The sequence below is a fragment of the Petromyzon marinus genome, chromosome 59, assembly GCF_048934315.1.
Source record: "Petromyzon marinus isolate PM22_M1 ecotype Great Lakes invasive population chromosome 59, UKy_Petmar_22M1.pri1.0, whole genome shotgun sequence".
Taxonomy (NCBI): domain Eukaryota; kingdom Metazoa; phylum Chordata; class Hyperoartia; order Petromyzontiformes; family Petromyzontidae; genus Petromyzon; species Petromyzon marinus.
The window spans coordinates 13,806,552-13,832,717 of record NC_133725.1 but is presented as its reverse complement, the minus strand read 5'-3'; the positions used below and the strand labels follow the sequence as shown (position 1 = coordinate 13,832,717).

At 45.2% G+C, this 26,166-nt stretch overlaps 1 long non-coding RNA gene across 1 annotated transcript; it reads left to right on the top strand.

The window, feature by feature from the left end:
- Positions 1 to 24,296, top strand: LOC142905873 (uncharacterized). Its single transcript, XR_012929878.1, has 4 exons — positions 1 to 196; positions 12,504 to 12,611; positions 15,729 to 15,851; positions 17,581 to 24,296. It is a non-coding gene; the product is annotated as an uncharacterized LOC142905873 (long non-coding RNA).
- The last annotated feature ends 1,870 nt before the right edge of the window (positions 24,297 to 26,166 follow it).

Here is a 26,166-nt window from a genome sequence, read left to right as displayed (position 1 = left end):
CTCACCCCCCATGCCCCGCCCCCCTCCCCCGCTGCTACTTCCGCTTAGGCCGGGGCCGAGTGGAGGCGGCGCGCGCTGTGGATTGTGGGTGGCGAGCGGCTGATTTGGATTCCAGCTCACGGCCACCGTCAGTGGCTCGCGAAAGCTTCTGAAGCGGCGGCTCGCTGGGCCTCCTCCAGGTCGACTCAGCCTGAAGGTGAGAACCTCGCGCGGTGTGTCCACATCAGCAGTGGCGGCGGCGGCGGTGGGGGGAGACAGAGGAGGCGCCTGGCCCACAGCCGTCACGTTCTGCTGAGTTTGCTTCAAGCAGAGCTCGGCCCTGCTGCTGCTGCTGTTGAGAGGCACTCCCAGAGGGCCGTGTGGCTGATGGGAATTATAGTTGTGGTTAAATTATAGTTGTGGTTACAGTTCATAATAACGGTTTTTGGGTTAGATCGCGTTTATTTATAAATGTGTCGTAACCCTCCACCACCCGACACGGCCAATCAGCAAAAAAAGTGTCACGTTGACAAAAGACAAATAATTCACTACTTTAGCCCAGTACTCAAACTGTAAATGTGGATTCACTCTTCAACACACCGGTGGGCTAAAGTAGTGAATTATTTGTCTTTTGTCAACGTGACACTTTTTTGCTGATTGGCCGTGTCGGGTGGTGGAGGGTTACGACACATTTATAAATAAACGCGATCTAACCCAAAAACCGTTATTATGAATAATATTGGTCGCGAAAGCCTACGTGTTAAACTGTGGTTACAGTTGTTGGTCGTGGTTATTGTTGTGTGGTTGTTATTGTGGTGGTTGTGCAGGTGGTGGCACACGAGTTAACCCATAGCACCAGGGTCTAGCCCTCCTCTTGTACCTAGCCAGGCAGAGCAGTCAACCCATGGCACCTGAGTCTGGCCCGTGGCCTCCTCCTGCACTTAGCCTGGCACAGCCGTCAAACCTTGGCACCTGAGTTATTGTGGGGACATCACCGCCACGTAGTGGTGAATGGCGACTGTTGATGTGTGTGGGCTTGTGTGTGAGTATGATGGTGAGTGTATCATGGTTAGTAATACTGAGTGTGAGTTTGACTAATTCTCCTCCCTCTCGCTGTCTCTGCTTTCCCCCCTAACTACCTCGCCTGGTGTACAGGAGGTTGTGGGTTCGACCCCGACCCTGATGCCTGCTGTATATTTGGAGTTTGCGTGTCTCTGTCTCTCCCCGTGGTCGTGTGGACTTTTTCTCCGGGTCCTCCGGTTTTTCCCTCCACATTTAGAAACATTCGTTTAAAGTTTTGACTTAAAACTTTAGTGACTGTGATGATGAGCCACTTCGTTGAGCTATCATTGGTACCAAGTCGCTTCTGAAAAAGATATGTTTAGCTCAGTGGACCTTAGTCTAGTTTTCTCTCTCCTTCCCGAGCACAAGAACAAGCAGGAGCAGGGGTAGGAGCATTCTCCACTTAGTGGTGGTGACGACGCCACGGCGCTTGTGCCAGGATATGTGCACCACAGATATCCATCACATAGAGACCCATAGAGTCATCACACATAGACCTATACACTCACCACGCACATACCCTCAGACTTGCACAGAGAACCATAGACTCACCACAGAGACCCATAGACTCATCAGACAGAGAACCACAGACTCAAACAGATCCACAGACTCGCACAGAGCCCTATAGACTCACCAAACAGAGACATAGACTCACCAAACAGAGACATAGACTCACCAGACAGATACCCATAGACTCAATCGTACCCATACTCACACAGAGACCCATAGACTCACCACAGAGACCCATAGACTCACCACAGAGACCCATAGACTCACCACAGAGACCCATAGACACATCAGACAGAGACGCATAGACTCACCCCACAAAGACGCATAGACTCACCCCACAGAGACCCATAGACTCAGAGAGAGACCCATAGACTCACCAAACAGACCCATAGAATCACCATATAGAGACCCATAGAGTCATACAAAAACGCATAGACTCATCACACAGAGAACCACCGAATCAAACAGACTCGCACAGAGCCCTATAGACTCATAAAACAGACACACATAAACTCACCACACAGAGACCCACGGACTCTCACAGAGACTCATAGACTCACCACACACAGATCCATCGACTCACAGAGAGCCCCAAGGGCTCGCGTGTGTGGTTATTTAGTTGAAGGTGGAGGGGGATTACCAGCCCCTTGCACCCATCCAGAACTCCCTGTTGCCACTGTGTGGCTGCGAGGCGACGTGAGGTTTACAGCTGGTCAGGTTTGGCGCCCCCCCCCCCCCCAAAATGGCATTTCTCACAACCACCGCTGCGTTATCGACCGTCGCCATTCGCCAATATGTGACAGTGACGTCACCACGGCGCCTGTGCCAGGCCAGGTGCACTTGAAGCCACGTGAAGTGTCGAAGGCTCGCTGACCGGAGGTCCTGGAACAGACCCAGGTGCCATGGGTTGGCTGACTGAGATGACTGGCAGATGCACCACCTGTACCCCGTACTGTGCCAAATTGCTGCATATTTATCATCCGGTGTTCCGCTCGTTGTTGTGAGCGTCACTCCTCCGTTGTTCGTGGAGGGCGACTGTCTCCAACTGTCCAGTAGAAGCGTCCTTCACGAGCCTCCCCCGCAGAGGCCGATCCCGACACCGCTGGTACCAGTCGTCGGCAAAGCCCACTCAGCTCCATATCCTCCCGTAACGCATCAGTCCGCCTCCACTCCAGCCCATGGCGTTCCCGCCCATCCCCCTCCATCCACCCACATACTCACCTACCGGCTTACTGACGCACTCACCCACTCATATCTGCTCACGCACCCACACATTACATTTTAAATGCAGGCCACGCAAAGCATCGTGATCAGTTTACACCAAAATCTACTCTCAACCACTTAAACCACATATTCGTGAATGATGCGCACCCTAATCTGCCACTACGGTTGTGTGCAGGGTGTTGTGATGTCACGTAGTACGACGTTTCTCCTGGTCCCCCCCCTTCTCCGTTATAACGCGCCGTCTATCTATGGCCTCGTCGCATTGGCCTTCATGGACGAGTGGTGATGGTGAAAGATGATTCAGCGGTGGACACTGAATTTACCGGGGCCCCATTTAACGTTTAGGTGACACGGGACACGGTACGTGAAGAACCTTTTATCTTTCGATTTAAAGCTTTCGTGACTGCAATGATTCATCTTCTTTGGTTCTTTCGGTAAAGTCACGTAGAATTAGAATAAAATAATAAATTGATAAAATAAAATAACACAATAATATTCTCACGACGTTTCGGCCACAACACAAGCGGCCTTCATCGGGTGAAGGGACGAGACTGTCTGGTAGGACAGCGCTGGAGTGTTGTCCTACCAGACAGTCTCGTCCCTTCACCTGATGAAGGCTGCTTGTGTTGTGGCCGAAACGTCGGGAAAATATTATTGTGTTATTTTATTTTATCAATTTATTATTTTATTCTAATTCTACGTGACTTTACCGAAAGAACCAAAGAAGATGAACCTTTTATCTGCCCTGTAAGCAGACTCCTCTGCGTGGGATATTTAACACCTCTTAATGCACAGACAACAGCCAACTCAGCCTCGCCTGCCGGAGGAGCTCACTGATGATCGGACAGTGCCCAGATCTCTCAAGCATCTGTGAGCTACTCGCACACAAAGATCCCCCGTGTAGCCTTTAACAGACTGTTGGGGCAAGTGCTTTATAACATCATCAAAGGGGCGCTGCAATATGATGCAATCCAAATCACCGATCAGAGATTTTCCTATATATGGTCTTTGTTGATCGTGAATCAAGACTAATTGTATTGATTCCACTCAATCGATCCTGCAGCAAGCTCAAAATGTCCGATTTTATCTGCAATATTCTGCGTTTCACAGATCATACAAAGCAACGGTATTGATTCCCGATTTGTATGAGTGGGTGGGTGGCAGGGTGAGTGGGTTTGTGAGTGGGTGAGTGAGTGTGTGGGTGGCTTTAGTAGTTGAGCGGGTGGGTGAGTCAGATAATGAGGCACCGCAGTGGCGAGATGTTAACTCCCTCGCCCAGAATACAGGATGTAATCAATTCGATCCCGACCCTGAAGCCTGTATATTTGGAGTTTTCATCTTCTTCCGTGGTCGCATCGATTTTTTTTATTCCTTGGGATTTGTTTTACACGTAGGCTTTCGCGACCAATATTATCCATAATAGAGGGGTTTTTTGGGTTAGATCGCATAAATATATAAATGTGTCGTTAAAACCCACCACCACCCGACACAGCCAACTAGTAAGGGTTGTCACGTAATCAGAACATGACAATTTATCACTAGTACAGCACACCGGTGTGTTGGAGAGTCAAGCCACAACATTTACAATCTGAGTACAACTTTTCGCCAGTAATTACAACTAGCTTCATCAGGCGACAGCCAGATTTGTGGAGAAGTTAGTCTGTTTCGTTCCTTATAAAGAGGCATAGATGTGGTGACCACACTTTGGCGCTCTTGATGCAAAGTGGGGAGGGGGGGAGAGATTAATGAGTCAACGTACATTATGCATGCGCATTATGTGAACCCTTTGCGCTTGTCCTTCTGGTCCATTGTGTGCATTAAAATAGCCGGGTTTTCCCTCCGCATTTCAAATCAACATGCGTTTAAAGGATTTGAATGCAATAAATGTTTACGTGATAAGCCACTTCGTCAACCTATTATTTGTAACCAGGTCACTTGCTATACCTCTGTGGGCCTTACCTGGTAAAAAAAAAATGTTTAGTTTCAGTTTATTGGATGGTTGAGTGGGTAGGTGGGATTTTGAGTGCGTGGGTGGGTCAGTTGGAGATTGAGTGGGTGTCAGGGTGAGTGGGTGGGTAAATTGGTGAGTGAGTGAGTTTGAGATCCAGTGGGTGGGTTTGTGAGTGGGTGGGTGAGTAGGTGGCTGAGTCGGAGAGTGGAGTGCCATGGTGGCGAGATGTTAACTGCCTCGTCTTTTATAAACGAGGTCATGGGTTCGATCCCGACCCTGACGTCTGTATATTTAGAGTGAGTGGGTGTGTAGGTGGGTGCATAGGTAAGTTCTTGAGTGAGTGGCTTGGTGTGTTGATGAGTCAGTGGGTTAGTGAATGAGTGGGTTTGTGAGTGGGTGAGTGAGTGTGTGGGTGGCTTTAGTAGTTGAGTTGGTGGGTGAGTCAGATAATGAGGCGCCACAGTGGCGAGATGTTAACTCCCTCGCCTGGTATATTGGAGTTCGTAGGTTCCCCCCAACCCTAAGGCCTGTATACATTTGGAGTTTGCATCTTCTCCCCATGGTCGGGTGGAATTTTCTCCAGGTTCTCCGGGTTGTCCCTCCGTATTTAGAAACATGCATTTATAGAATGTGGCTGCTATAACGTTCTACGTGAAAAGCCACTTCATTGAGCTGTTATTTGTGGGCAGATTGCTTCTGATAAAGATTTATATAGCTGTGGGCCTTACCTGGAAAAAAAAAATCGTTTTAGTTCAGTGTTTTTTTATGATTGGCTGGGTGCGTGGGTGAGTGGGTTGGTGTGTGGGTGGGTGGGTGGATGGGTGAGTAGCTGGATGCATGAGTGTGAGTTATAGATTGAGAGAGTGGCTTGGTGAGTGTGTGAGTGGCTCGGTGGTTGAGTTTGTGGGTGGTTGAGTAAGTAGCTGGTTGAGTAAGTGGCTGGTTGAGTTAGTGGGTGGTTGAGTTCATGGGTTGTTGAGTTAATGGGTGGGTATTTGAGTGGGTGGGTGTGTGGGTTCATGGATGGGAGAGTCGGAGAATGGAGCGCCATTGTGGTGAGATGCGAGCCACTTCACCTGGAAAACAGGAGGTTGTGGTTTCGATCTCGACCCTTCTGCCTGTATATTTGGAGTTTGCACGTTCTCCCCTTGGTCGCATGGATTTTTCTCCATGTCCTCCGGGTTTTCCCTCTGCATATAAAATCAACATGCTGCAATAATGCTGCAATAAATGTCTACGTGATAAGCCACTTCGTTGGCCTATCATTTGTAACCAGGTCACTACTGAAAGTGATGTACAGTATATAGCTCTGTGACCCTTACCTGGTAAAATAAAATTAGTTTAGTTTATTGGCTGGGTTGGTGAATGGGTAGGTGGGTTGTTGTGTGCTTGGGTTGGTGGGTTAGAGATTGAGTAGTTGTCAGGGTTGAGTGGGTTTGTTGTGAGTGGGTGGGTGAGTGGGTGGCTACGTCAGATAGTGGAGTGCCATTGTGGCGAGATGTTAACTTCCTCGTATTTTATGCAGGAGGTTGTGAGTTCAATCCCGACCCTGACGCCTGGAAATTTGGAGTGTGCATGTTGTTCCTGTGGTCGCGTGACATTTAATCAGAGTTCTCCGGGTTGTCCTGCTGCATTTAGACACATGCATTTATAGAATTTAGCTTCTACGTGAAAAGCCACTTCATTGAACTGTTATTTGTGGTCACGTGGCTTCTGAAAAATATCTATTTTGCTGTGGGCCTGACCTGGTAAAATAAAAAAAAATATTTAAAATTTAGTTTAGTTTGTGGATAATTGGGTGGGTGGGTGAGTGGGCAAGTGCATGGGTGAGTGCCTGGGTGGGTTTATGGGTACTGAGTGGCTGGGTGAGTCAGTGCCTGGATGCATGTGACGGTGGGTGTTTAAGTGAGTGGGTGACTGTGTGGGTTAGTGGGTGGGAGAGTCATATAGTGGGGGGCCACAGTGGCGATATGTTAACTACCTCGCCTCGTATACAGAAGGTTGTGGGTTCGATCCTGACCCTAATGCCTGTAGATTTCCCTCCACATTTAGAAACATGTATTTAGAGGAGTTGGTTGCTATAAATGTATACATGATAAGCCACTTTTTTGAGCTATAATTTTTGGGCGATGGTGCTTCTGAAAACGATATGTATAGCTCACTGGGCCTGACCTGGTAAAATAAACCTGGTTGAGTTAGTGGGTGGTTGAGTTAATGGGTGGTTTAATTATTGGGTGGCTTTATTATTGTTTGGTTGAGTGATGGGTGGGTGGATGATTAGTTATTTGGGTAGTGGGTGATTTGGTGAGTCGGTGAGTGGCTGAGGGAGTGGGAGGTGGTTGGGTGAGTGTGTGGGTTAGAAATGGAGTGGGTGGCAGGGTGAGTGGATGTGTAAGTGGGTGAGTGAGTAGGTGAGTGGCTGGGTAATTAGGTGAGTGGCTCGGTAAATTATTGAGCAGCTGGGCGAGTAGGTGAGTGTATGGGTGAGTGTGGGTGGGTATGTGGTTGGGTGAATGAGTGTGTGGGAAGGAGGTTAGGTGGGTAGTGGGTGGGTTATACATTGAGTGAGTGCGTTAGTGACTGGGTGAGTGAGTGGGCAGGTGGGTGGGTGAGTGAGTGGGCAGGTGGGTGGGTGAGTGGGTGGGTTAGCAATTGAGTGGCTCGGTGAGTGAGTGCTGGGTCGGTGAGTGGGTGAGTAGGTGAGTGTGTGGGTGTTAGTTAGTGGGTGGGTGATTGATGGGGTGGGTGTGTGAGTGAGAAGATGGGTGGGTGGGTTGGTGAGTGCATGAGGGAGTAAGTGGGTGGTTGGGCGAGTGCATAAGTGAGTGGGTCAGTGAGTGGGTGTGTGGGTGTGTGTAGATTAGTTTGGTATGAGATTGAGTGGGATGCTGGGTGAGTGGTTGAGAAGATAGGTGGGCAAGTTAATGAGTGAGTGGGTGGGTTAGTGGAGGGGTGAGTGACGGGTTGGGTGAGTGAGTGAATGGGTGAGTGACGGCTGGGTGGGTAATTTAACATGGGAAGTTGAGTGGGTAAGTTAGCGTGTAAGTGAGTGGATGGTTGAGTCAGAGAGTGAGGCGCCAAGGTGGTGAGATGTTCACTATTTTGCCTAGTATACAGGAGGTGGTAGATTCGATCCCGACCCTGTCGCCTGTATATTTGGAGTTTGCAAGTTCTCACCCGTGGTCGCCTGGATTTTGTTCTAGATCCTCAGGGTTTTCCCTCTGCATTTAGAAGCAACATGCGTTTAGAGGATTTGGCTGCAATAAATGTATCTGTGATAAGCCACTCGTATATCTATCATTTGTAGCCAGGTCTATTCTGAAAAGGATCTGTATAGCTTAATGGGCCTTGCCTGGTGAAATAAAAAGTAAATTTCAGTTTAAAGCTTTCATGACTGCAAGGATTCATCTTCTTGGTTCTTTCGGTAAAGTCACGTAGAATGGGAATAAAATAATAAAATTAAATAAGACAATAAAATTCTCACGACGTTTTGGCCACAACACAAGTGGCCTTCTTCAAGTGAAGAGACAGGTCTGTCCGGAAGACAGAGCTTGAATGAACGCTGACATGCAAGGACCGCGTCTATTAAGCTGTGTGGGCGGAGTTAAAATATGAATTTGCATGTTACCTGCATCACCTCCGGAGAGGAGGAGGGAGGGGGCTGGGAACACAGGCAGAGAGGAAACAAGAAAAGGGGCAAGTGCAACAGCCAAGGTGCGCTGTTGTGTCCTGAGTTGCCTTATGACTATGCTGTAAACTGGACTACTATATAATACAATATTATACCTTCCAATCTAAACTACATTGTATAACATCATATCATAGACAAATTCCACTTTTGAATTATACAATGCGTTACTTTACACTACCCTATACTTTAGATTATAAACTATTAGACTTGTGATATTACACTATGTCTTATTCTATGAACCCAACTATATACCACACTGATGTATATTCATTATGCAATTACGATGCTATATATTGCCTTATGAGTTATGTTAAACATTACAATGTTATACTATTAATTATTATACTACATGTTGTAAACCATACCATTGACCGTGGTGTGAGAAGTATTAAGAGGCAGTGCCAGCGAAAGGGCTGCGGTCTGAAAATCACCATAAAATACAATCAATTAAGAACCTAAATGGTTTAAAACATCTTTCCAATGGTTACTAAGCCAGAATCCATCTTCTCGGTTGAAATTGTATCTGTGCTTGTATATGTGGATGGCCTCATGAACGAATCTCTCATGGTAGCCGGTTGGCTTGCAAAGAACCTCTGTCTTGGAGAAGTCAATGTCATGTGAGCCCACTGAATTATAACAGTGATCTGCCACGGCAGAGGAGTTCGTCCTACCGTGTTTCAAGTCTGCTTTATGTTCACGGATGGGGTCTGATATATGTCGTGTGGTTTCTCCAATGTAGCTGCTACCACAGAGGCACTTTAGTTTGTAAACGCCCGGGTACTGTATGTCTGGAACCACATCCTTTACAGATGGAACCAGATCACGGATTTTGTTGTACTGTGTTGAATTGGACCTGGATTTTGTGTTTATTCAGGATTTTGGAGATATTTTTGTGACCCCCGCAATGTACAGTGAGGGAAAAAAGTATTTGATCCTCTGCTGATTTTGTACGTTTGCCCACTGACAAAGAAATGATCAGTCTATAATTTTAATGGTCGGTTTATTTGTGGTGAAGGTTGTTTTGAAAACGAGCTACGTAGCTCATTGGGCCTAACCTGGTAAAATAAACATAATTTAGTGTGTAGGTGAGTGGGCGGTGGGTGAGTGAAATATTGGGTTAGAGATATAGGTGGGTGGCTTGCTGAGTGGGTGAGTGGCTCGGTGGTTAAGTTAGTGGGTGGTTGAGGTAGTGGGTGGTTTAATTAATAGGCGATTTAGTTTGTGAGTGGTTGAATTATTGGGTGGTTGACTGATGGGTGGGTGAATAATTCCGTGGTAATGGGTGAGTAGATGAGTGGGCGGGTGGTTGGGTGAGTGGGGGATTAGAAATTGAGTGGATTGCAGGGTAAGTGGATGTGTAAGTGGGGTGGGTAAGTAGGTGAGTGGCTGAGGGAGTGGGCAGCTGGTTGGGTGAGTGGGTGGGTTAGGAATTGAGTGGGTGGCAGAGTCAGTTGATGTGTAAGTACTGGGTGAGAAGGTGAGTGGCTCATTGAGTAAGTGAGTGGATGGGCGAGTAGGTGAGTGGATGGATGAGGGAGTGAGTGGGTGGGTGAATTAGTGGGTGGGTGAGTGGATGTTTGGGTGGGTGGATGAGTGAGTGAGTGTGTGGGTGAGTGAGTGAGTGTGTGGGTAGGTGGTTAGGTGGTTAGTGTGTGGGTTAGAAGTTGAGTGGGTTAGTACCTGAGTGAGTTGGCGGGTGGGTTGGTGAGTTCGTTGTTGGATGAGTAGGTGAGTATTAGTGGGTAGGTATGTAGGTGAGTGATTGACTGTGTGGGTGGGTGAGTGAGTGAAGAGATGGGTAGGTGGGTTGGTTGGTGGGTGCGTGAGTGAGTAAGTGGGTGCGTGAGTGCATAAATGGGTAGGTGAGTGAGTTAGTGGGTATGAGATTGCGTGGGTGGTTGGGTGAGTGGTTGAGAATTAATTTTGATAAGTTAGTGGGTGGGTGAGTCGGTGAGTGAGTGGTTGGGTTAGCGTATGGGTAAGTGAGCAAGTGGTCGGGTGAGTGTGTGGGGTAGTGAGTGATTGAATAAGTGGGTGAGTGAGGGGCTGGGTGGTTGGCTTGGCTAGTGAGATTGTGGGTGGGTAAGTGAATGGGTGAATGGGTGTATTGGTCGGTGAGTGTGTGAGTAAGTTAGTCGGCACGTGATTGAGCGGGTGGCTGGCTGAGTGCGGGAGAAGATGGGTGGGTGAGTTAGTGGGTAGGTGAGTTGGTGCGTGGTTGGGTGAGTGAGGGGGTGGTTGGGTGAATGGGGGAGTGACTGGTGGGTGGGTAAGTTAATGTGGGAGGTTGAGTGGGTGAGTTAGTGTGTAATTGGGTGAGTGGGTCAGAGACCGGGGTGCCACTATGGTGAGATATTAACTACCTCACTAAGTATACAGGAAATCGTGTATTCGATTCTGACCCTGCTGCCTGTATATTATGAGTTTTAATGTTTTGCCTGTGTCTTCGTAGATCTTTCTCCGGGTCCTCCAGAGTCATCCCTCCCCATTTAGAGTCAAGATTTGTTTAGAAGAAATGTCAGCTTGATAAGCCACTTCGTTCACGTATCAGTTGTAACCAGATCACTTCTAAAATGTTTTATATAGCTCTGTGGGGCTTACCTGGTAAAATACAAAATAGTTTAGTTGTAGTTTATTGGATGGGTGATTGGGTAGGTGGGTAGTTCGGTGCGTGGGTGGGTTAGAGGTTGAGTAGGTGGCAGGATGAGTGGGTGGGTGAGTAGATAAGTGGCTGGTGAGCAGGTGGGTGGGTGAGTGCATGAGTTATAGATTAAGTGGGTGAATGGGTCAGTGTGTGATTTGGGGCATGAATAGGTGATTGGGTGGGTTAGTGGAGTGTTGAGTGAGTGGGTCGTTGAGTTAGTGAGTGGGGGGTATGCAGGTGGGTTCGTAGGTAAGTGGTTAAGTGAGTGGCTGGGTGTGTTGATGAGTGAGTGGGTTTCGCGATTGAGTGGGTGCCACGGTGATTGGGTTCATGAGTGCTTGGCTGGGTGTTTGAGTGGGTGGGTGGGAGGCTGAGTCAGAGTGGAGCGCCAGGGTAGCGGAATGTTAACTCCCTCGCCATTTGTATAAGACATCGTGGGTTCGATCTCGATCGTGACGCCTGTATATTTGGAGTTTGCATGTTCTCCCTGTGGTTGCATGGATTTTTCTCTGGGACCTCCGAGTTTTTCATGCATATTTAGAAATATACATTTAGAGGCTTTGGCTGCTATAAATGTCCACGTGATAAGTCACTTCTTTGAGCTATGATTTGTTTGCCACGTCGTTTCCGACAAGGATCTATATAGCTCAGTGGGCCTTGCCTGGTGAATTTAAAATAATTCAATTGTAGTTGAACTATTTTAAGTGAATAGGTGGATGAGTGGGTCGGTGGGTTGGTGAGTGGCTGGTTTAGTAAGTGAGAGGTTGGATGAGTGGGTGGGTGGTTGAGTTGTTGGTTTAGAGATTAAGTACGTGGCAGGGTGAGTGAGTGGGTGGTTGAGTTGTTGGTTTAGAGATTCAGTACGTGGCAGGGTGAGTGAGTGGGTGGCTTTACGAGTGGGTGGGTGGGTGGATAAGTCAGAGAATGGGGCGCCATGGTGGCTAGGAGATGTTAACTGCCTCGCCTGGTATATTGGACTTCGTAGGTTCGATCCCGACCTTGACGCCTGCTGTATATTTGAAGTTTGCATGTTCTCCCCGTGGTCGTGCAGATTTTTCTCCGGTTTCTCCAGTTTTTCCCTGCACATTTAGAAACATGAGTATTTTGAGCATTTGGCTGCTATACATTTCCATGTGATAAGCCACTTCGTTAGGCTATCATTTGTGGCCAGGTCGGTTCTGAAAAATAGCTCTGGTAATATAAAAAATGGTTTCATTTATAGTCTACATAGGATTGACTTCCCAGGAAGTAACACTCATTGTATAAACCCCAGAAGAATATTGTTTTGAGTCACCTAAACCAGAATGTGAACTGATATATTCGTATTTTCAAGCGAGGTTCTTGGCCACAGACCACCTGGACAAATATGATGTAGTTTAGTTTGCATATGAATTATTACTTGGGGTTTGTTGACATGATAAAGTTAATGTTTTCTTTGACAGGTTGTACACTCTGACAGGGGCTCAGGCTTGTTGGGGCAGCATCTGGCTGAAATGCACCTTCACAACAGGAAGATTGGAGAGAGGCTTCACAAGGAAGAGAAACTATCGGTATTGAATCATGAAAATGTTAAACATGTGGAAAACTAGGCCCACCGATCCAACCCTAGCATCATGTCAACTATGTATTATGTTGACATTTCTTCGCACTGAGAGTAGGCATGCTAATCGGATCTAATGAATATGTGTAAACAGGCGATTTGTGTGTAAACAAACACACATTTCATACAGCTGTTTATTAATCGTAAAAATCAAGCGATTGAGCTAGTGAATGAGATAGACACATGCTGTCATTATTTCATACATGAACACAACTAGCCAGCCAACGGTCATGCTTTTCCACACCTAATCACATTCATCTCTTTGTTTTAGCCATCTTTGTGATGAAGGGAACTGTATTGTTCATGTGTGTGCAATGTACTTTTCAGAATATGAATTATGTTGGGTAATACATGAATTATGGCTATTAAAAGTATCTGTATTTAAGTCCATCAGGGCAAACTCTTCTGCAAAGGAGACTTAGAGCATTCAACATTGCGTCCCTTTATATTTTTGCTAATCGCAATATTTTTCGATTTAAAGCTTTCGTGACTGCAGGGATTCATATTTTTGTTTCTTTCGGTAAAGTCACGTGGAAAGGAAATAATAAAATAATACAAATAAAACATTATATAATAAAATTTTCACGAAGTTTCGACCACAACGCAAGCAGACGTCCTCAGATGAAGAAACAGAGCTGTCGGAAAGACAGCGTCTTAATGAACGCTGGGCAGTGTTCATTAAGACGCTGTCTTTCCGACAGCTCTGTTTCTTCACCTGAGGACGGCTGTTTGCGTTGTGGCCGAAATGTCGTGAGAATTTTATTATATTATGTTTTATTTGTATTATTTCCCTTCTACGTGACTTTGCCGAAAGAACCAAGAATATAATCGCAATATGTTCAGGAGATAAATGTCAAGGTCTGCTAGCCAAAAGAAGGCTTTAGGAGAGAGTTCATGTAGTTTTGCTATTCATTCATTAAAGGGCAATAGAGTAAATGCTAAAATAAATGTTTTCAGCTAATTATTTATATACGCTAGATTTACAAGTCTATAATGTACAGAAAATACCATGGTTGGCCAGACCATTGCTCGGCATCTGCATGTGGCTCCTGGGCAGTTCAAGTGTGGCTCTGCAGAGGCGCTGCTAATTTGTAACTCTTCAATTTAACTTTATATGAAGTGAGAACAATCTGGTATCGGAGGCAGGCCATGAGTACTCCCAGGGCACTGAGATTTCTAAAGTCAAAATTCCACAGCCAGTCGACACGAGTCAACTTCTGTATGGCTAATCTTTATCTCTTGTGGCTCCCGCGGCCATCTGAAGATTATGGTATGCTGCTGGTAGGGTCAGGAAAGTTGGTCACCCTTGGTATATATCTGTATATGCGTTGATGATTTTGTGCAATGTTAAGCTGCTCCGTCACGACAGGGGTCCCAGTCAGTTTGAGACTGCTAAATTAAGGTTCTCATGTGTTTTACAGATTTTGATAAAAATTTCAGTCTTGAATTTCTCCAAACAGGTATAGACCCTGGGCAGGAGGATGTAGAGTATGTGGGTTTCATACGGCTATATGCTGTGGTTACATCCCACATGTGATCTCCGCTTTAAAGTCATGAAACTGGTTGTAGCCCATTTAAATTTTAATATACCCGTTTAACACGTAGGCTTTCGCGGCCAATATCATCCATAATATCGGTTTTTTTTGGGTTAGATCGTTGAAATATAAATTTGTCGTTAAACCCGCCACCGACAGCCAATTCGTAAGGTTTGTCACATAAACAGAACATTCCAATTCGTGAAGGGCTCACAAGTGACGTCATCACATCTATCCCTCCAAGGAATGAAACAGGAGGATTTCTCTATGAATTTGGCTGTCCACCTAATGATGATAGTTGTAAATACCAGCGAAACGTCATACTCAGATTGTAAATGTTGTGGATTTTCTCTCCAACACTTCGGTTTGCTGTACAAGTAGCGGATTGGCATGTTCCGTTTACGTGACAACCTTACTAATTGGCTGTTAGGTGGTGGTAGGTTTAACGGCTCATTCATTTTTATGCGATCTAACCCAGAAAAAACTATGTTATAGATTTAATATACCCTTTTGTTGAAGGACAGCCTGGGTGACCAAAGTTTTATAGGAACGGCAATAATGTTTACTTGATTAAATTAGTTTTATCATGGAGCGGTGAAATCAGCTGTTGTTCAGATGTCAGTCTAATTAGTATTACATCGTAGAAATATGAGAGTCCTTTGTGTAATATTCTATTAACCACTGATGATGGTAACATTGGTTTAAGGTTACATTTTAAGAAGAACTAGATTGGCGTACATTTTATCTTGTGTAAGTACACAAATTTATAAAACAATATATTTGATAAAAAAATGCATATATTTTCTTCCATTGCACACAGTTGTACCATTGATAACAGGGCACACAGTTACAACTGACATCACCAGATATCACTGAAGTTCCCTCAGAGATCGATCTTGCATAACCAGTGTTCACGTAATCAGTTATGTTTTCGCTAATTACCAATTACACTCAGCCGGGTTTGAGAGACTTGTATGAATGTATGTTGAACTTCCTTTCCACCGTACATAGCCAACCGTGCTAAACGGAGGTGTGGGAATTAAGCGCAGAACCTATCGTTAGGATCAATGCTGTTGTAATTTTTTATGAGGATATCAATTGGTGGCTAAAATGAGATGTTCAAAGACTACAGCATGATAATCGGTACATAACATGAGTGTCGAATTATGTCTTAAGAATTACCCAGCCATTTGTACGTAAAATTCAACATTTCTGGGTGACATCTTAAGTCCGTGTTCTTCATTGCAAGGCCCGTGGGCCGGTGGCAGTCCCTGGTGTCCTTTTTACTGCGACCCCTGACGTGCAGTCCCCGACAATACACACAAGTGAAAACACCCCATCATGCTGTCAAACCCCCCAATGGTTTCAAATGTGAGATGGCTCTTTCACTGATAATGTCTTATTCGCGAAAGTGGCCCCCCTCCGAAAATGAGTGAATATCACTGTTTTAGGTCAAGGATTGGCCAAATAAAGTAGGTATTATTTGCTTATGTTTCTAAATGTCCGTAATAAAACTATATTTATGCCACCAGCTGAATGAGTGGCAGGAGGACTGGGTGACGTTCTTCTCATGGCAGCAACTGCAGCTTCAGCTGGACATGATAGAGAAGGACTACGGTGAACGGGAAACCCGCGAGCTCTGGTCTCGGCTTCAGGTTCGTAAGCTGTTTCACTCTCGCCCTTAACCCTTTCCTGTTCCGAGACGACTGCTCATTTCAGGATGGGTCTCGTTCACCACCGAATCTCGGAACCCGCAAGCGGTTCAGCGGTAATTTTATTTAGAGAGGCATAGCGCCGTTGTTTTTAAAGACATTGTACTCGCCGCAGAGCACCGTAGCAACAGGACAGCACTCTATTATAGCTGGTACCAAACTGTGCTACACACGTTCCCGCACGGCCTTGTGGGATCCTCGGTACTAATAAAGTTAATTAATATTTACTTCCTATTACGTTCCGATGACGTACACGAGATTCAGCGGTGAACGGGATGCACCCCGCAACTTGCGGTCATCTCTGAGCAGGAAAGAGTTAATACATGCAGCAGTGTAGCTCATCATGTGCACAGCCATATGGGAAACCCATTTGATCACAGTGGGTTTTCGAGGTGACTTTAAAGGTAAAGTGGTGTTTCACACGCAGGCTTTCGCGACCAATATTATTCATGATAAAGTTTTTTTTGGCTTAGATCGCCCATTAGTAATGTTTCTGACATGAACAGAACATGCCATTTATGTTATTGCTTCGGCACTCTGGTGTGTTAGAGAGGAAATGCGGAACATTTTAAAATGAGTACGACCTTTCGCTGGTGATTACAACCAGCATCATCAAGCAATTGCCAGAAGCGTTCTGACTTCTGGCAATTGCCTCATTGCAATTGGAGGTGGGTGTACGACGCATGTAAATTTATGCGATCTAACTCGAAAACAACGTTATCATGAATAAAGTGGTGTTGTTTTTTGCGTGGTGTGCAGCTTCGGTTGGGGGATTTTTTTCCGGGACGTAGAGGTGGTTCTGGCACTGCTCCACGGTGATATATGGACTGGGAATGCTGCAGAGATTAATGAAGGGCCCGTCATCTTTGACCCAGCCTCCTTCTATGGGCACTCGGAGTACGAGCTTGCCATCGCTGGGTACAAAAAAAAGCTACAAACAACCAAAACAATAGCAGCAACTGCCGTTCACTGCCCTGTCTGTGGCATGCAAGGTTCATTCGTATAACCTCAGTGTGGCAAGGGCTGGCTCATTTAATAAATAACAGAGACCAGGTAGAGTTGTGGTTGAGATGTCTACATGCTGAGGTCTCCACCCTCTCTATTTGCTAACTTACAAAGACTCATCCTTCCTTGCTAAGGCGTTTTGGGCAAATCCTGTTAAAGCTGATACAGTCAACAAAACAATAGTGGAACGATAAAACTCTTACTTATCCACGGCACTTGAGGATGCTTGAATGTTCCAGAAACACAGTTTGTCGAACAAGGAACCCCTGTTTCAGAGACAAGTTGCCACTGATGTGCTTTACCAGAAATCCAAGCTGAAGATAATTCATTACACGTCAAATGGAATTCAAACCCTCAGAGCTGGGATATGCTTCAGTGAACAAAAACACATTTGACATGATGTTTACTGTGCAGCCATTGGTGACCAAGTTGAGACCACAGCATTCCTGCACTTAATTCGCAGGAACGTTTGTTGATAGATGGCTCACTGAATTTTGAATGGAGGACCTCAATGGCATTGGCTCGGTGCTCTGACATTGAAATTAACCTCGAGCCACTCAATTACCTGCATTACGTTGAATTTGTGAAAATTTGTTCATTGTTATGTTGTTCGTGCTGGAACAGCAGCATTGTAAGATTTTGAATGTTTGGTGTTGTTTGGGTACAGGATGTTCCAGGAGCTTTAGCTCTACGCTTCACTCATCCTACCACGCTCTCATCCCAAAGTCACAAGGCTTCGGCAAGAACCAGAAGCTCTAGCAACTCTTCCACTACCTGAACCACTGGAATTACTTTGGGACAGGATACCGAGGGTAATCCATCTCCACCATGCGCAGTCTCCTCAAGTGAATGAACGGTGCAGGAAATCGTGGGCTATGGTGTATAACTATAAAAATTCTTATCGGCCATGATATACATTGTTGAATAAAGGCCTTCCCTAAGCCACCAAGTAAATCTCACAAAACTAGTCCATTTAAATGCTGTGCAATGCCCTAGGCATTCCACGTGAGTGTGACCGGGGGTCCCTTTGTTCCGCATCCTGGCCATGATATCCGCGCGAAAACTGGGTCAGTTAATGTTAGAATCAGAATCTTTAATTAGGCTGGACGAATCTGATGAGCTATGAAGCTATTTTTTTCACAGATGTCCAGTCGGGGCGAGTCAGAAAGTTACAACAACAAACAGCAATACAAACAGATAGGAGGGCAAAGTAAAGGAACGCGAAGCAAATTTTGACTTAAAACTTTCGTGACTGCAGGAAATCATATTCTTGGTTCTTTCGGTAAAGTCACGTAAATAGAAAACAAAAAACAATAAAATAAAGACCACTTGTGTTGCGATTGAAACGTCCTGGGTTTTTTGCTTTTATTATTTTCAATTTATTTTTTATTTGTTATTTTTTAAATTTTTTATTTAATTTGAATTTTATTTCTTGTTTTCTATTTACGTGACTTTACCAAGAATATGAACGCTAAGCAAGTCATGAAATGAAAATATATAAGAGTTCAAATTGCATTAGTGCATCAATTCCTGCCAAATTTTTTTATCACCAAATGCCATTTTGGGCAAGGCAGCATAACAAAAACAATCCCAGATGTTTGGCTAGTACCAGTTACAGTGTATGTTTTTGTTGTTGTTTTGCTATGGGAGTAAACCCATGCAGAGAAAGGGACCAGAATTAGGAAAGCGATGCCAGGCACTCCTTCAGAAGATGCCATGCACGGGCGTGACCACTGCACCACCCTGACGCCCAAACAAATGTAATTCAAATAATCTACAATACTGGAAAAATAAACCCTATTAGTATCAACCGAATGTCTGGACAATCTGACCCCCTCTACACAAGTAACAGTTGAGAGTCAACGCTGTGATGTTGTGCGATTGGTGCAAGCGACCCATCGTTGTGTTTTAATGTTGAGCGGTTAAACTTGCACTGTTGTGGGGTGAGGTCAAGTCCGATGGCTGCTTCCAGCGGTGTCAAGGTGAGCGTTTTGAAGAGGCTCGCGAAGGATGATACTTGGCAGTTGGGTGCAGTCTCCCTCCATTAACAACAGAGGGCAGAGGAGCGACGCTCACAACAATTGGCTGAGCACTGGGCGTATACAACGCATGAAGTCGGCAGCAAGTTTATCTCAGGGAGTTGACCCGCACACGACAACTGGGTCTGTCCCGCGTGTTCACGCTATAACGCGGTTGCCTTCATTTAGGGAACGCGCACCGCCATAAGGCGACTTGTGAGCAGTCGACGCCGAACTACTTTCTTGAGCTGCGCGGTTGAGCGAGACGAGACGGTAACGCGGCGGCGTCCCCTCAAGTTGTTTGTAACCCAATTCTGACTGCGCTTGGACATTCATTACGGGGGAAATAGTTTTCGCTTAGCGCGGCACTTTTTAGGAACGCATCTACTGCGTTAAACGAGGACCCGTCGTACAGGTGCTGTGCACACTGTACTGGGAATCAAAATCTGTTTTGACCCTGGAGAAATCCGAAGCGCTATCAAGCTCTCACTCACAGGTGTCCAGTAAGAGGCGGTGGGGGGGTCACCAAGTGACACGCAGCTTGACCGTGGAGTAGACCGCGAGGACGCCAACGTCGCCTAGGCAACGCCGCCCCCCCGCCCCTCTGGCTCTGCCTGCCTCGCTCTGTGCACGTGAGGTGCCAACCACGTGACGCGGGCCACTGCGCGCGTTGCGTCACCGCTCACCGTGGGGGGCCCCTCCGCTGCGTCCACATCGTACAGTCGCACATTCATTAATAGTCACACTCTTAATCATGTTTATGGTCATCGTCATTAAAGGTGAGTTTAATAGTAATACCACTACTACACAATGTGTGCATTAATATATACGGCATGAATAAAATGCACCTGTAAATATCCTAAGTAAGTTTGACCTGACATTATTGCACAACAATTGCCCAGCCACCGTGGGATGTTTATCCTCCAATGTGTATCTGGCTTTGACCTGACTTATATAAAAGTGCAGCTCTGCAATTGCTTGGTCACACCACCGCTGGTGAAAAGACCTTCATGAGAGCGAACTCTTTACGAGTATTTGGTCTACTTTTCCATATAACAATAGGTTTTACCCTTTCTGGCAATACAACAGGTGTCAAGATGTTAAAACACCAAACAGAATCCTCATTCAAGGAATCCTGTCTGCATTAACCACACGTACTTGTGGTGAACATGGAAACATGCTCTGATAATATATGCATTGTCTTTGAAACTGATTAGTCCACACCAGGACGGTCCCATATTCTACTTTTCCACGTTGACCAGGTGTGTTGGAAGAGCCGGCTGAAAGCCACACTTTGCTGCATCGCACGTGACTTGCCGATCAGCTAACTGTGGTGTGCCCATTTAGCGACCTCTGGTCTGTGAGTTCAGTTTACTAACCACTAACAGCATGGCAGCTTTCTAAGTGGCTTGTGTGACAATTAACCCATGTCATTATCTCTTGCACAGCCTGAAATAAGTTTTGGCGTAAGGGAAGGAAATTATGACTCACCCACCTGCACCTGCCTTGTGCTCCCAGACACCTAAGGACCTTACTACCGCTGTGAGAAATTGACGGGCGTAGACTGCTGCATGGCGATGATGTATTCACGTCGTTCCTGCTGTTTTCCTCTTTTGCTAGGTGATGCAATTGGTGTGCCAACACCTCCAGATGCAGTTCCTGAAGGACGTGGGCATTCGGGACATGTTCGTTTTGCCTGTGATGAATGAGTTTGTCCAAACACACAGGGAAGTCAGCCTGTTCATCGAGGTGCGTTTCCCATGTTTATTTCACTCGATTGGTCGTCTGTTTGCAAGGTCATGCTCTGCCCAGAGGTCACCCACTGAGATTTTCTTTACCGTAACATTACCGTCACTTGGGTTTGGTGATCGATTCAACGGGGCAAAAATATTTGTAAGAAGCGTAAACATGGCAACGTGATCATTGTCAGGCCACGGAGGACCTTCAGAATGCCGAGTATGATCTTTAAATTGATCCTGGACTCGTTCGGGGGATATTTGAACAATTTGAATATTGGGGCGATATTGTCTTGCTACGGGTCTGAGTGAGAAGTCTCCCAGCGGTTTTTTGAGTCCACAATCGAGATTTTTGGGTTAGAGCACGTAAACATGCACTCATATACAGTGAGGGAAAAAAGTATTTGATCCCCTGCTGATTTTGTACGTTTGCCCACTGACAAAGAAATTATCAGTCTATAATTTTAATGGTAGGTTTATTTGAACAGTGAGAGACAGAATAACAACAACAAAATCTAGAAAAAACGCATGTCAAAAATGTTATATATTTGACCCCTTCTCAATCAGAAAGAAATTAGGTTAGCTTTACATTTGACTGACAGTGAATCAGCAGAATGAAGCAGTCATGTTGTCTATGTGATTCCAATCAGAAGGTGACATTTTTTGTGTTAACATTAAATGAGCTTGTAGGAGAGTCCTGTCTAAAGTATCGAGTTCAAATCGGAGTAGCCTTATCCTCTCTGAGATTTAAGATAGGCTGGCCTTAAAGAGAATCTGTTTAGAATTCGGAGAAGATACAGCAGAAGAAATGAGTGTGAAAGCGATGGGTATTACCTTGTGATCGCGGCATCTTTTGAGGAAGGTCAGCGTCTCGATGATCTGTGACTTCTTGTCCCGTTGTCTGTTAAAAGCTCTAACAGATAGGTGAAAGCCCTCCCCGTAGAGGTGATCAATTCTAGATTTAAAGCTTTTGTGACTGCAAGGATCCATACTCTTTGGTTCTATTCGGTAAAGTCACGTAGGTAAATAATAAAACAACAAAAATCACGACGTTTCGGCCACAACACAAGCGGCCTTCATCAGGTGAAGGAACCAGGCTGTCTCGAGGACAGCGCTGGAGTGAAACACAGCCACGCTCAGACCGCGACCGTTAAGCTGTGTGCGAGGAAACAAGGTGCCTTGACAAAGGAATTAGCATAAAAATTAGCATTTGATTGGCCGACTTAGCATGATGAACGGTGTAGAGGTGGTGTACATGCAGGTGCACATGCCGGTTGGTGCGGATTGGAATCACATAGACAACATGACTGCTTCTTCTGCTGATTCACTGTCAGTCAAATGTAAAGCTAACCTGATTTCTAAATTCAACCACCTATCAAAGAAGAACCCAGTTCCACATATAACAAAACTCGGCGTCAACAAAATTGTCATTAATCAGAGTAGAACGCCGATTTCGGACAATCTGAAAACAGGGGACTGAATTTTGCTGTCACCCCAAAACACATACCAGTAGATGATATCATCTCTCAGGTCGATGTAGCCCTCAAAGGCGTGGGACACATCCAAGCAGATGTTGCGAGAGCTGAAATAGCCACTATTCTTAAGAATGCTAAGAAACCCATTAGTAACATCAGCAAAAATAAACGCTCTTAACTCGCGAATTTTATAAAACAGAAGTGATATAGTCATCCTCTCAGCCGATAAAGGCAACGCTACTCCCTAATCGACCCAACTAAACGTCCCTCCCTAAAACCTTCTGCTGCAAGACTCCCTAGATTCTATGGTCTTCCCAAGATCCATAAAGAAGGCTCCTACTACGACCCATCGTATCCACGATCAACTCCCCTACCTATAGACTAGCCCGTTTTCCGTCATATTCCTTGCTGCCTTTCACTGGCAAGACCACCTCAGCAGTACTTAACTCAGCCCAATTGGTCTCTATGGTCAAAGACGTTGTACTGTCCCCTGACGATATCCTTGTCAGCTTCGATGTGGTCTCTTTGTTCACCAAGGTCCCAGTACCTGATACCATTGAAATAATTGAAAATTTGGTCCAACATGGACTAGACGCCGATACACCTGCACTGGTTAGGCACTGCCTCAACAATACCTACTTTACTTGGAATGGCTCCTTCTACAAACAAATTGAGGGTACCCCCCATGGGTTCCTCCTTGTCACCAGTGATAGCCAATATTTTCATGGAGAAATTTGAATCAGACGCCATCCAGACTTCCACCCTCAGACCTTCCCAGGGGAAGATATATGTGGATGACACTTTCGTCATTTGGCCACATAGCCTCCCAGCTTTGAATCTTTTCCTACACCACATCAATTCCAGACATCCCGCCATCAAATTCACCATGGAAGTGGAGAAAGTTGGCAAGCTACCATTCTTAGATGTTCTGTTTGAGAGGAGACCTGATGGCTCATTGGGGCATTCTGTCTACAGGAAACCCACCCACACAGATTCCTACTTGAAACCTGATTCCCACCACCACCCAGCCCAAAAGAATTATCTCATCAAAACTTTATACCATTGGGTTTATTGCATTTCGGACCAACACCACCTGACCAGTGAATTAAAACATGTACACCTGGCCCTCGAAAGGAATGGATACTCTGACCGTACCATCCGCCAAGCTGTTTCTCCCTCCATACAGAAACAACCACTTGATACTCCGGTCAAAACCATCACACTACCATATATAGCAGGCGTTACTAAAAAGATTTCCAAAATTCTAAACAAACACAAGATCCAGGTCCGGTTCAATACAGTACACAAAATTCGTGATCTGATCCCATCCGTGAAGGATGTCATTCCTGACTTACAGTACCCCGGGGTTTACAAATTGAGTTGTACCTTTGGTGATTGCTATATCGGGGAGACAAAGCGACATGTCTCTGACCGAATTCGCGAGGACAAATCAGATTTGAAACACGGCAGAACGAATTCTTCTGCTGTGGCTGATCATTGTCACAACGCTATGGGTGATCATGAGATTGTCTTCTCCGATACCAAGGTTCTCTGTAAACCTATAGGTTATGACCAGAGATGTGTTCACCAAGCCATTCAGATATACAAATACAGGCATACCTTCAACCGAGAGGATAGTTTCAAATTAAGCAACCACTGGAAGCACGTTTTAAATCATACCAAACGTCAACTAATTTCTAACAGCAATTTCAAGTCGTGGTATACCAAGCATATTCCTGCTTAACTTTCTATTTCCCTTTTTTCTACTTCCCCCTTACAGCACATTCTTGCCGATCTTTAATTTTTCTATTTTTTTTCCGTTTCTATTGCACACACACAGTGACCCATCCCCCGCACCCTCTACCCAACAAAAGACGGATTAACTCAGCCCCTCACCCCACCAAGGTCCCCCTACATGGCTCCCCCCCCCCCTCCCTTAACCTGTATTTAAGCCAGAGGTTCCCAGAGCCTCGCCACTTGGTGCAGCGATTTTTTGCTGTGACTGTTTCCACCTGAAGACGGAAGCTTGTGTTGCCTTCGAAACATCATGTTTTAATTTTTTCTTTTATTTAATTTAAATTTATTTTTTTACCTACGTGACTTAACCGAATTAAACCAAAGATTATAAAATAAAATCCCCAATTCAGGACCCTACTGTGACTCAGTGTGGATTTCTTGGAGTACGTATTTTATTATAAAGAATTACAGGGGCTGTTTGATGACACGACTAGGGAGCTGGCTTGCACTGCGGGGAACTTAATATTCAACTTGGATTCTGCAACCCTCAATGGCCTTTTTAAGTTCCATTTGTGCATGTAAAACTCGCACAAACAACCATACCCAGAAACCCATAGACTCCAACAGAGACCCATGCATTCCTACAGACACTCACACGGCAACCCCATAGACTCACACAGTCCTTTTGACATGCACAGAGACCAATAGCCTCACACAGAGATCCATACACTCAAGAGACCCAAAAACTCACACAGAAATCCATAGATTCGCACAGAGGTCAATAGAATTTTAATCTGAATATTTATTTATACTGGATGAATCTGATGAGCTATGACGATCTGTTTTCACAGACGTCCAATCGGGCGGGTCAGAACATAACAAAAATACAATACAAAAACTCGACAGGAAAGGTAAAATTGTTTAAATATATACAAATTAAACTGAACTGTTTTTATCTTACCATAGACTAAAATAAACCTGTTGGACTCGCACAGAGACCTTAACCACTAAACCTCAAACAAATAAAACCCTCTAAACCTCTAAACCCCGTAACTATCTAAATCCCTAACCATTTAAACCCATAACCATCTAAACCGCTAACCCTCTCAAACCCTTTACCCTTAAAACCCTAACCCACCAAAAACCCCTCACTCTCCAAACCCCTTAGTCTTTTAACCCTAACCTTCGAAGCCATTAAAAACCAAACCCTCAACCCTCTGAATCCCTAACCCTCTAAACCTTGAAACTCTATCCTTCTAAAACCCTAAATCCCTAATATTCTAAATACCAACCAATCTAAACCACAACCCTCTAATGAACTAACCCTCTAGACCCCTAACCCTCTGAACTCGTAACCTTCTAAATCCTCAACTTCTAAAACCCTAACCCTCAAAACCCTAACCCTCAAAACCCTAAATCCCTAATCTAATCCCAACACATTTAAACCCCAACCCTCTAAAGAACTAACCCTCTAGATGCCTAACCCTTAAAACACCTATACCCCTAAAATGATAACCCTCTAAACACATAACCCACTAAACCCCTAACCCTCTAAACCCATAAATGTTTTTTGGGGTTAGATTGTGTAACTATAAATGTGTCGTTAAACCAGCCACCACCCGACACAGCCAATTAGGAAAATTTGTCACATCAACAAAAAGTGCCATTTAGTGTTGGAGACTAACCCAATATTAGTTGTGAAAGTCTAGGTGTTAAACCCTCTAAACTCTCAAACCACTAAACCCCTAACACTCTAAATCCCTAACCCTTGAAACCCCTATACCTCTAAACCCCTAAACACATACCCTTATAACCTCCTCAACTCCTAACCATCTAAACCATTATTCAACCTCTAACAATCGAAACCCATAAACCTCTAAACACGTAACTCTCTAAACCCTCTAAACTCAAAACGTTCTAAACTCTAACCCTCTAAACACCAAATCCTCTAAAGGACTTTACCCTGAAGACTCCAACCGTCTAAACACCTCACCCTTTAGAACCCTAACCCATAAACCCCAAAAACTCTTAACTGTCTAAACCCTTAACCTTCTAAACCAGACATGGGCAAAGTACGGCCCCCGGGCCGTATACGGCCCGTTGGGCTTTTTAATCCGGCCCGCCGAAATTGTACAAATATTATTAAATTAAATTTTACCTTTCTCCTGTAATGCCCCCATTTCCCCATTAGATGGCGCACTTTGACCGGGAGTTACGACATGTTTTTGTATTGTTCATGTTCGTGCAATTTGTTAAAATGCCTTGCAAATAAATGCTTTGCTACCTG